At 36.8% G+C, this 11,483-nt stretch overlaps 1 protein-coding gene across 2 annotated transcripts in view; it reads left to right on the forward strand.

Annotated features, from left to right (window-relative positions):
- The window catches only part of ERICH3 (glutamate rich 3), a 325,653-nt gene extending 318,867 nt beyond the window's left edge, over positions 1-6,786 (forward strand). For both annotated transcript variants that reach the window (XM_069232437.1, XM_069232438.1), the window contains exon 15: positions 393-6,786. The gene's annotated coding sequence lies outside the window, so the exon portion shown is untranslated. The remainder of the gene's footprint in view (positions 1-392) is intronic.
- Positions 6,787-11,483: the final 4,697 nt, after the last annotated feature.

Below are 11,483 nucleotides of genomic sequence, written 5' to 3' on the forward strand. Positions count from 1 at the left end.
CAAATCGATTTTTACGGTTGCAAAATATAAGTATCTTGTTGTGTCCATTGTTTGTGCTGACTAGAATGGTTAAGTATTCGCAGTTGCTCATGAAAGCAAGAGCTTCAGGACAGTTTAATGTTGTTAAAGGAGAGGCAGAAGCTTGTAGTGTAAATGTTTTTGTTTATGTTTTGAAGCAAACCTTCTACCGACCCCACCATTCTCACTAGTAGTCCTGAACATGTTCATTATCAATTGGCTATTGTGTCTGCTCAGTATTAATTTTTTCTTCATATTCTGTATCTCTGGTGAGTACGCAAATTGTTAGCTTTTCGCCCTAGACCGCTGTCATGAATTTTGATTCATACTAATTTACTCACGTTTTATACACATATTCTGTTTTTGTTTTGTAGAATGCTCGGAAAATTGCCTTATTTTCTGGAAGACGTGGAATTCATCACGAAGGCACAGCTGACCAGTGCAATAACTATTTTAAAATGTCACTATTGTTTTTAAACTATTACTTCAATCTATACATAGCATCATTTGAGACCGTGACACTGTTCTTACTTGTGTCAGTAATAATGCTTCAGAGTAGAAACCAAACAGATTTTTAATACTGTATGCCAGGTTTTGAAATGTTAATTTAACATTTAGGAAATAGAATATCGGTGTTATGAAAAGCTAACTGCTGGCCTAGCCCTTTTGATGTACACAACGTTAACTTAACCTCAGGTAAGAGCGTTCGAGATTGCTGCTGCACTTTTGAGAAAGTTTATTTTATCTGTTGTGTAAAAAAATCTTTTCAGACATCACATTTTCTTCCAAAACTCACAGAATCCAAAACTACCTGAGGCCGTCAGAATAGCTCTAACGTGCTTTGGCCGCGTGTTTAGTTGTTGCAATTTCAAGTATTTGATTTGGAAATAATCCTGTCATGGGATTAAATTAGTAAATGCTGGTCAGCTGAATACCTGAACCATTAGTAGAAAATATAACCATGGTAAACGTGGTATTATATGAATATTAGACCGCATATTGTATTGGTGAAAATTCTTGGGGTCATAATGTGAGCCATGCAAGTGCTAATTTAGGATAATTCTCTGCCACAGTTTTGGGCTCCCTATCCTAAATATTTGAAACGATGGAGTGGTACTCTTCTTCCACATTAGAGAGTGTCAAATGGTTGCTTGTCACATGAATTTTAAAAACATATGCTGCTTTTGGCTACTTGATGTGGCAACATATGTTGGCATATCTTAAATAAACAACAGAACATAACATAAACAAAGCAGCATAACAACACAATTAAAATATAACAAGGCAGAACGCAACACAGCCACACCACAATAACACATTACATTCCAATAATGCAGCAGAACAACACAGCAGTACAAACATGCAACCGAACATATCACACCAACACAAAAGGCTACAATACAATCATTATGAAACTTTTTTGTCACACACTACCAATTCCTGAAAACCGCTTTCATAATATGGTGGTAAAAGGTGTTTGCACCAAGCACTAATTTAACTTACTGCCTGCTCTCTTGGTTAACACACACATTTTAGCCAAGATGTTTACTTACAATGCATTTTCTCTTGTCACAATCTATGACTGTGTGTGACTAATTGTGCACAGTTTAGAGAAAAATCTTTTCCTTTCACTGATTTTAGCATCTGTTTAATTTTGGAGTTTCATTAAACTGTTTACAAAGCCTACAAAGCTATTTACATGCTTAATACAAACTATAAAGGGTTTTCCAAAAAGAGTCCACTTCATAAAGCCTAACTCAATAGGTAGATGTATCGAACTCAGTAGTAAGTCCATATGAAAATCACCCTACTCAAGTGGTAATCTTTGTAAACTGTGCCCTAAATGTTTTTAAGACAAAAGGATTCTCAAGCATAAATCAATTAATACAAACATCTCATTAATCGTGATTTACTGAATCTAAGATACATTTACTGAGTTATGAATATGTGATTAACAAATCAATTAGTGCATTTATGTACATTCCCTGAATCATATACTTAAGAACATAGCTCATTAGTCAGTCCAGTAAAAGCAAGTCCAATTATTTTGTAAAACTGGAATCAGTTAATAAAATCACAAAAACACTAAGTGACACACTGAAAGTCCTGTGTGAAAACCAAGGTGTTAACACCTCACTTATAGGTTAAGGTAATTGACTTATGCGGGATTACCACACCATTTTGACCTGTGGAACATGGGCTAACTCCAAAAAGTGTTATATGCATGCTGATTGCTGCAAATATTCCCCTCATTCTGATGACTTTTCTACTGATTTATTACTAACTTTTGTATTGCCGAAATGTGCCCAGGGAAAATCATGAAGGTGCAGTTTTAATTCAAAACTTGTAATTCCAATTTAGACCCTAACTACTGTCACTAATCGAAACAGGATTTATGAGAATTTCATAACAAATGCCCACATCTACAATAAAATTAACAATCAATAAAACATGGTACAAAGTTTCTGGCAAACTGTTGAAAAACCTACACAATAGTTTCTACCTCAGTTTTCATCCAAGCAGCTATAATCATCACTATTGGAATTGTAACCAAATGAATGTCTCTCTAGTACTTCAATACCACACTAGAGATTAGCACAATTGTTTTTCATTTGACGGTACTACAAATCTGCATTACTTATGTCATCCTTAGATTAAACTTCAAGCATGTGTTGTGCTCAGATTCAGTATCACAAGAAGCATATGCTCCTGCTTGCAGTAGGTTTTAATCTGTTTACAATGATGTTTAATGCTGTGTAGTTATTGCACCCAGATGTGCCTCTTGCTGTCACTGTAGGTCAATGTATTGCATATCTCCTACATTGCTTGGAGGTCACATATCAACAGCCTTTGTCAGGATCGCCATTAACTAGGTAAATCAAATCAAGGTTCTCTTTTTTATGGCTAAGGAAATATAAGCAATTCAATATTTGGTCTTGGTTGTTTCTGCGAAATATCTTCGGAAAATATTATTTTGAGCATTAGCACAACAATGTGAGAGCATGATGGGCTCAGCTTTAAGGCTGCCACCTGAAGCTACTTTCCCTAGCATATACTTGTAGTACCCCTTGTGGCACTTTTTTTGTTAATCTTATGATAAAATCTATGGTGGATTATGAGAATGCCCTCTGGCTTCTAGCTTTGTGTCAGAATACCAAGAACACTTACACCTTTCACACAGAATGCTGCTGTTTATTTTAGAAGAAGTATTTATTTGACATAGATCTAGTGGCTTTATGCAAAATAAAACTTATTGAATTGTATTATTAGGTGCGTGTAATCAGATTTCAAACAGAAAGCATTCAGCTTTTAAAAAGGGGTCCAAAGTATTAGGATGCTTAACTTGGTATATTTTAATTGAGCCACCAACATTTTAAAAACCTCTCTGATATAATATTCTCAGAATAGAAAGTACATGACACAAATGAATATGAATATGTTCTTACTCAAAAAAGGGAAAGATATGATGTGAAAGCAAATTTTTAAAAAATCTGTAAATCCAGGGGTTAGTGAATATGAAGACATTTTGTTTTAAATATGTTCAGATGAGTGAGGTAAAGACTTGCGTGTTAATGAAACATTCAAAATTTAAGTTTGACAGTATTTGAGTAATTGATAGGATTTCATCATTGTATATGTCATTGGTGTGAATAAACAAGGTACAAAGTTTATCAAGCTCAACTACAATATTGTCTAGTAAATTTAATCTAGATAATTTAATATTTTGCAGAAGTGGTACATTTGAAAACTGATGAGTCACTTTCACTTTCATTTATTTTCGGCCTCTAGAAAGAGATGACAATATAGTATCGCTTAAAACCGTCTATAATGGACAATTTCAGTGCTAGTTAACACATTCTAGTAGCCAGCAGTGCCATTAAATTGCAAAACTGTAACATGTGTTTATGACATACTTGTGATTACCATATGTTTCTGTTTTCTTCAGAGTGACCACTCTTTTCAAGTAAAAAATTCATCTACGCTTGTAAATTATATGTAAAGCATGTTTCAATAATGTTATATTTGGGCGGTGTATGGGCAGATCAAGTTAAAGTATTTAATGATATGATTGTAATTATATGTAAATTATATGTAAAGCACTTTTCAGTAATGTTATGTTTGGACAGTGTATGGGCACGTCAAGATAAAGTATTTAAAGATATGATTGACTTCTCAAACTCAAAGCTGGGGTTCCTGTTTAATGTCAATGTTGCAGTTGAATGCTAAAGTCAGATTTTGCTTTTCTTTTAAAAGTAATTTCCATATAAATCCCCTCAAAATATTACTTTTCTTTGGAGGAAATGTAAAACTTTAATTATCTACATATCCAAGACATTTCATATTAAAAGCTTTAGTAACATATCAAATGTACAAAATATTATTTAAATATAATAATATAGTCATTTAAAGAAGAATGAAGGTACCCAGGAAGTGAAGCCTGGAATACAATTCCAAATATATAAAAACACCTAAAACTTTCCAGGGTGGTGTTTTAGCATTCAGGATTTCAAGGAGTCCCTCATTACAACAGCGTCACTGGTTTAAAAATTGCATTCTGTTTCCCAAATGTTTTCCTACAGGGGACCATAAGCATATGCTAATATCGTACTGTGTCCGGTGAAGCATTGACGTTATGAATCAACTAGGGTTGGCCCCAGATTTCCCTTTGAAACCTTTGGCACTACCCCCGCTTCAGGAGTCAGGGAGTCAGTGACAGAAACAGAAAGTATACTGGGATCTAAGAGCCCTTCTGTTTACTTTATGTCGTTTTTACTGCTTGGCCACTATCAGTAGAGTGAAGACTGCTGAGGAACTAGGTTGTGATAATGGTTCACCCATATGATGTTGTCACGGTCACCACTTGCCTACTAGTTTCTAGACATCCAAGGTAGGAGTAAACTGATCTTTTGGCTTTCTTTTCTTTTGTATTAATGCTTTCCTACATCTAGCACTGTTCGGAAGATTGCCATATCTTACACTAAATGGTCTATAGTTCATATCAGTGCAGTTATGGAAACTTTCTGGCAACCAACAATTAAATATATAGAGGATCAGTGGATGATACACGCCTCTTTTAAATTTATTGCTTGGCATATCTCTGTAAGAATGTGTTAGCAGTTTGTTTATAAACTGTTTTCTTTTTGGATCACGATCAGTGAATAGGTCTACAGGGTCACATTTGAAGTCTAAATTCGAATGTGTAGCTGACAATATAATTTACTAATATGAGAAATTGTTTGTTAAATAACACACTAATTATCATGTCCGTTCCTAATAGCAACATGTGTTTGCCTGCTGAGCACTAAGCACTTTTACAGTACAAAAGAGATATTTAAATTTACTTTGTTGATTTTACTTTAAACATGTGAACAAAAGATACATATTAAGGCTATTTTTGTAAATTTGAACTTCAAATTGCTTCAACCTTAACTAGAGCAACATCAATCAGATGGCCATCTCTTGTTTTTGACTGTGTTGTGAATGAGGTTCTATGCTGTTAATTATGGATTGTGTTCTTTAAGGTTGTCTGTACTAAAGAATGTTCTTTCTTGATAACATTTCTTTAGTATGTCACTACATGTTTAGATTACAAACTACCAAAATCATTTATGTGTAACTAAATAGTGTCAAAAATAAATTGTTTGCTGTTTCTTTGTGTTTTCTTTTGTGCTAAAGGAAAATGTTTAGTCTTTTCAAATGGTACTGTACTTAAATGTAAAATGACTTATTCCTTTCACTCTGGCAAGTAACATGATAACATTTGAAAATAGTTGTTAGTTTAGATGTTCAGACTTTCTAAATTCACCTATATTCATCATATATAAATTATATTTGTAAAGTACGGGGCCGCAATGAACTATTGATAGAGTATACTTTGATTGTAGATCCTTATAAATGCAGTTGCAGAGGCATGTCTAGACCCTTATCTAAGCACATCATTATAGAGAAAGGGAGGTATGTGAAAGAACAAATGTTCAGTCTTATCTTCAGATTCTCGTGCATAGTTTCATTGCTGGATTGACTAAAGAAATGGACAACTATTTTTTTTTTTTTTTAAGGTCTGAAAATGTAAGTAGTGTTTGTGTGTGGAAAATCCCACTTTCATGTAGATCAAATGGAAAAGAACATCGGGCTTCAGCTGTGAGATGCAGGCACTTCAACATGTCTTTCATTTTGAAATGAAGCTATTGCAGACTTTTTACCTTTCACATTGTCTCTACATTCCAATAGGTTGAAAAACAGAAACATGAGTTATTTGAAGTGCTTCCGTAATATGGGAATGTACCACAGACACTTTCTTGTTGATGGTACTGAAATGTGTTTCTTTATTGTCCACATTATGTCAAACAGGTATATTAGGTATTGTAATTTGTTAGTGGCGAATGCTGTTAGCAGCAGTAAACTGTACAATGATTGATGTCACCACAGTTTTCCGCATCATCATATACTTTTTAATTGTTGACACTGATATTCTGTAGATCTGTAACCCAAAGACATCTTGAGTTTGCTAAATCACTCAGATCTCACAGCTTAATCACAGTGGACAGAACCTTCACTGGCTTTCTTACATAGACTTCTAGTGTACTTGGTTTTTGTACAGCATTTGCCTATTGGTATTTTCTGTGCTCAGCTGGCATAATCTATGCTTTACAGATATATCTCACCCGTGTTGTATCTGGTATATCACTTATCTTGTATATTGACTTGCGATCCGTTTAGCCCTGCTATATCCGCTATCTAAAACTGCAAATAAATACATTTCAATACATAAAATTTTGTGGAACAAAGGTAAATATTGCTGATGAGTCTTACTCTCAACAAATTCAATTAATACTTATACAAATCTGTTATTATGGTTTGGCCAATTTAGTCAACAAATACCATTTCCACTGGCCCGAAAGTATCTGCATGCTACAATCCTCAATGTTTTTTATGCTTCTGAAAACACATTAGTATTTATATTTTTATAATTGTTTTTATTTTTTGCTCTTATCAACTTTACAATTCATCTAACAGATTGGACTCAACTTTTATAATTTTATTGTACCTTGAACAATCTTGAAACTTGCTACACTAACACTACATTATTTTAAGATAAAGGCATCAAAACTACTTTAAACATGTACTCATTTAGGTGTTCACTGAAGATTTGGCCTACTGTCTCATGCAACTTTACTTAACTCATTCCTTGCCAAAGAGTGACAATGAATGATGGAAGTTAACCTGGTGCAGGGTGTAAGGTAGTGATGTATTTACTAGCTGTGTTCCTTAGAATTACAAAAATAAGAAAACTATGGCTATCCACTATCTTTAAGTAATGGCCGGGACTAAAATATGTATTGCCCATTCAATAACCTAAGACATAGATTACCTTTTAAATATTGCTAAGGAATTCAAAGCCTGAGAAAGAATTACAAATGCTAAGAGTTATTAGTGCTACATTGATCTATGTGCTTGTTGTAAGCTCTCCCTATACCCTAAATGTTTAACTCCTACTACTTGCAATTCAACAACAAGATATCAAATAACTGTCATCAAATCTATAAATGCAGAAAATCATAAATATGGCTTACTGTAACAAGAACAATACAGCCTCCCACTCACTCTCTGGATTTCATTTGAGAGAGATTTACTAAGGACAGTGTTACAAAAAGTATTAGAGCAGCTAATGTGTCTGGCAGTCAAATACTTATGTCTACAACCAAAGACATGCACAAATGCACACACCATATCTCTGCTACTTTTCTACACGACTTGCTTCCTGTGCCTGTACCCATTTTTTTCTCAAGCTTGCCAGACTGTATAGAAACAGCCAATCATCTCTGGAAATATGAACGGCTGCATAAAAAGCTTGAGGGCTAAAAAACAGACAAAAGAAATTGGATTTACAAAAAGAAACAGGTTACCGGAGACACACCACTGCCAGTGTTAAATTATGCAGGTGTTTGCATGCATTATTTCATCAAAGGCATATCAATTGACCTTGCAAATGCTTGTTGTCATTGTGGTTGAAGGTTCTAGATTGCACCGTGCCTGCCTTCTGCTTAACTTAACATTAATGGCTCAATTTAGCAACCTCAGTATTTTGGAAGGAATGGAGTTGTAGCCTGTCAAATGCAAACTGAGAGGCTTAGCAATTTGTGGTGTTTCTTCATGAAAATTAGGTTGAATGAAAAGCTCATATTTTGTGTAATGAAGGTTTAATGCTTTAGGGCCTGATTATGAGTTTGGCGGTCCCACTGGCAACCCCAGCTTGTTGCAGGCTGCCATGTTGGCAGTCGGAGAATTTCAGCTAGCATAGGGCAGTGCAGGGAAGGGGATCCCAGTCCAAATTATGAAGTGCCTTCCCATCAACCCGACTAGCAGTGAGAATAGAGGGAAATCAGGTGTTTGCACCTGCAATGCTTTCTTTTCACATCAGTCCCTGATGTGGACCCCTTTGTCAAGGACGCCCCCCTTCACATTAGAAACTCCACCCCACAAAACACAGGTGAATACCTGTCACATATTGTGCCATTGACTAGAATCGACATGTATGGTCTGTACTTCAGCAATGGCATTGGAGCATATTTAAAATATTTTTCCACCTGTTCCATGCATATGTGTATTGTTAATACAAAATGTACACAACTGCATCGAAAAATATACATTGTTTACTTGACGGCGTCCTTCGCGGGCAACCGCTGTCATCAACACTGCCAGTGGGCCAGCGGGGACATCGTATTAAGGCGGCTGTGGGACTGGCACATCTGCAAGCTTTCTGGGACTGTTGCCACGGCAGTATGGCTGTCTAACCACCAAACTCCTAATTGGGCCCTTACTAGGTGTTTCTCTTTTATAAGAAGTGAGTAAGAATATAAGCGTGTCTTTGTCTTTTTACCTATGGATGTTGACATTTCCCAAGAAAATCTGATCACAAGAGGAGGTGAGGTGATCTTTTATGCAATCAACAAAACCATCAATAAAACTAGTTTTGCTCCAGAGAAGGTATATATTGTTTACCCTTGGTGGTTGTGTCCCATTTTAATCACCACAGAGGGCCATTGTCACATAGGAGACATTTATTGATTTAATCAGTTTAATTCTAAAGGGCTCTTTTTGGAAAAAGGAATCCCCCAATTTTTCTGCTCTATTGCAGTGATGGATATTATATAATTGCAAAAAAATATTGGTAGGGAGGAAGTGCAGAACTAGGTTTCCATGAGTGCAATAGTGTCAACTTTGTAGTCTTGGTTAAGGACACAGTATGGAAATCAAATTATAGCCTGTAGACCTAGGGCCTGATCACAAGTGTGACAGTCTATATCCTGCCAAACCCGTGGCGGTGGTCCGACTGCCACATTAGAACCTGGTGGTCAGACAGCCAGCTCCACCAGGATCTCAGATCTGCCACATTAGAACCTGGTGGTCAGACCGCCAGCTCCACCATGATCTCAGATCTTGGCAGTCTTGAGGATGGCGGCGGTCCTAATCTGAGCTGCCCTGGGGATTATTACCTTGTTCCCCACCAGCAGTTTCATGTCAGTACCACAGCCATGGAAAGGCTGGCGGAGAACTGGTACAGGCGGTCCCAGGGCGTGCCCTGCACTTCCCATGCAGGGGAATCCTTTAAAGCCCCACGTCCCAAACACAGGCAGCACGTTGCTCATTTGTTTATGTCACATTTTATAATTTTTTGAAGAATTAACATTATTACAGATGAATTACAGTGTAAAACAACACAAACACACTGGTTTCACCACCACCACCCCACACTCTACTCCTCAATTACCCATAACAACCCCAATATATCAGTGCAATAGTGAAGAACAGGTCACCTCGCGAGTCTCCATCCCAGCAGTGTGCCCAGGAGGAAAGCACCCCATCCAGTACTCCTCCAGTTTACTGAAACTCCATATGGTATGCAGAAGGTCTCCATCCCTCACCGAACAACGGAGACAGGCTAAGGAGGTCACTGTGTCAATTTTCCACAAGCTGCATCTCATGAGTTTATACCTTACAAACATAATTCAGCAGGATGAGGCCAAACTCACAGCAGCCGAGTGTCACAGGAATGCCCTAGACTTTGCCTGTTTCTCATCTGCAAGTGTTTCTACAGCCTACTCCCCAGCACAGTGAATCAAACAAGGTATGTGCTCCTTTTGCTGAAGTAAGTGGACATATCTAAAGTAAACCACTAAACATAACACAGTAGAATACACAAAGTAACATAACACAATTAAAACACATCAGGATATATCGGAAAATGATCTAAGTAGAAAGCAACACTGAAACACAAAACCAACAAAAATCCAGTACCTCACAAAAATATTATACAACAAATCTACACAAACATTCTTGTCACACATTTCCACCTCCAGAATCCTTTTTTTAATACTGTGGTAAAAGGTATTTGGTGCGATCACTGCCTTAACCTATCACCAAGGACATTAAATAGAGCCTGTCAAAAATGTTTTGTAATCTGATCCTTAGCTAGATCCCTATTCAGCCATTAGCAACCAGATTTTGCTGATCAGGACAGAAATAGATAGCATTTTGACCAAAGTGCATGTGTTATTTAGGTATGCTTCTGAATAACATATCAAAGATAATGCATTGCAATAGACATCAAAAAGGGTTTTACCAGTGAAAGAGTGTCTTAGAGCTTGCAAGCTGTTGTTGATAAAACACTCTTAAGCAAAACATTTAGCATATCTAAGGCCATGCAGCATGTGACATGCATGATAAGATGATACTATAGTTAGGTGTTGGAATGAGACAGAATCTGACAATAAAAAAACAAAAACACTTAAATAGGCCAGTCATAGTTTAGTGAACTGACTACAACTTGTGCCCTGTTATGCACTCCTTATGACCTAATATTAACTTAATCATGACATGTCATCAGTGATGTAATGTGTGTGGTGATAATCAGTGTATTGTAGGAGTGCAAATTATAGCTACATCTGTAAACTGAATGGTGAATATCAGGTTTAGTTTTTTAGGTTCTAAACATTTGTTTATATTGTATTTCATCACTTAATTATAACACCACTTTAACCAGTGAATTTCAGTTTTTTCAACAAATAGTAAGATTTTATACCATTTCTTAATAATAACATCACTTTAATCTTTGTTCATTTCAACAAATGTCTTTTAGCAGCTTTAGCCATCTCCCCTGCTGGCGGTGTGCAGCAGGGAGTTAGCTTCAAGGTTATGCCTCTAACCTGACCCAGCACCCAATACCACTGGCACAAGGCCTTTGTCTGTGATTAGCAGGTGGTTCATCAGAAGACCTGGCCTGTGGGGACCACATCTTCCACAGGCATCCAACTTCCCCTGCACACATCCTCCGCCATGGCCCTGTGGCCAACACTCCCACTGGTGGTTAATTCTCCATTGTACTTTGACAGCAGGGTCCAACCTCCAGCCAGGCCCTGTGACCAGCCCCGCCACGGGCAGCTCCACATTTGCTTCAGCAATGC

This window comes from Pleurodeles waltl, chromosome 4_2 (assembly GCF_031143425.1).
Source record: "Pleurodeles waltl isolate 20211129_DDA chromosome 4_2, aPleWal1.hap1.20221129, whole genome shotgun sequence".
Lineage (NCBI taxonomy): Eukaryota > Metazoa > Chordata > Amphibia > Caudata > Salamandridae > Pleurodeles > Pleurodeles waltl.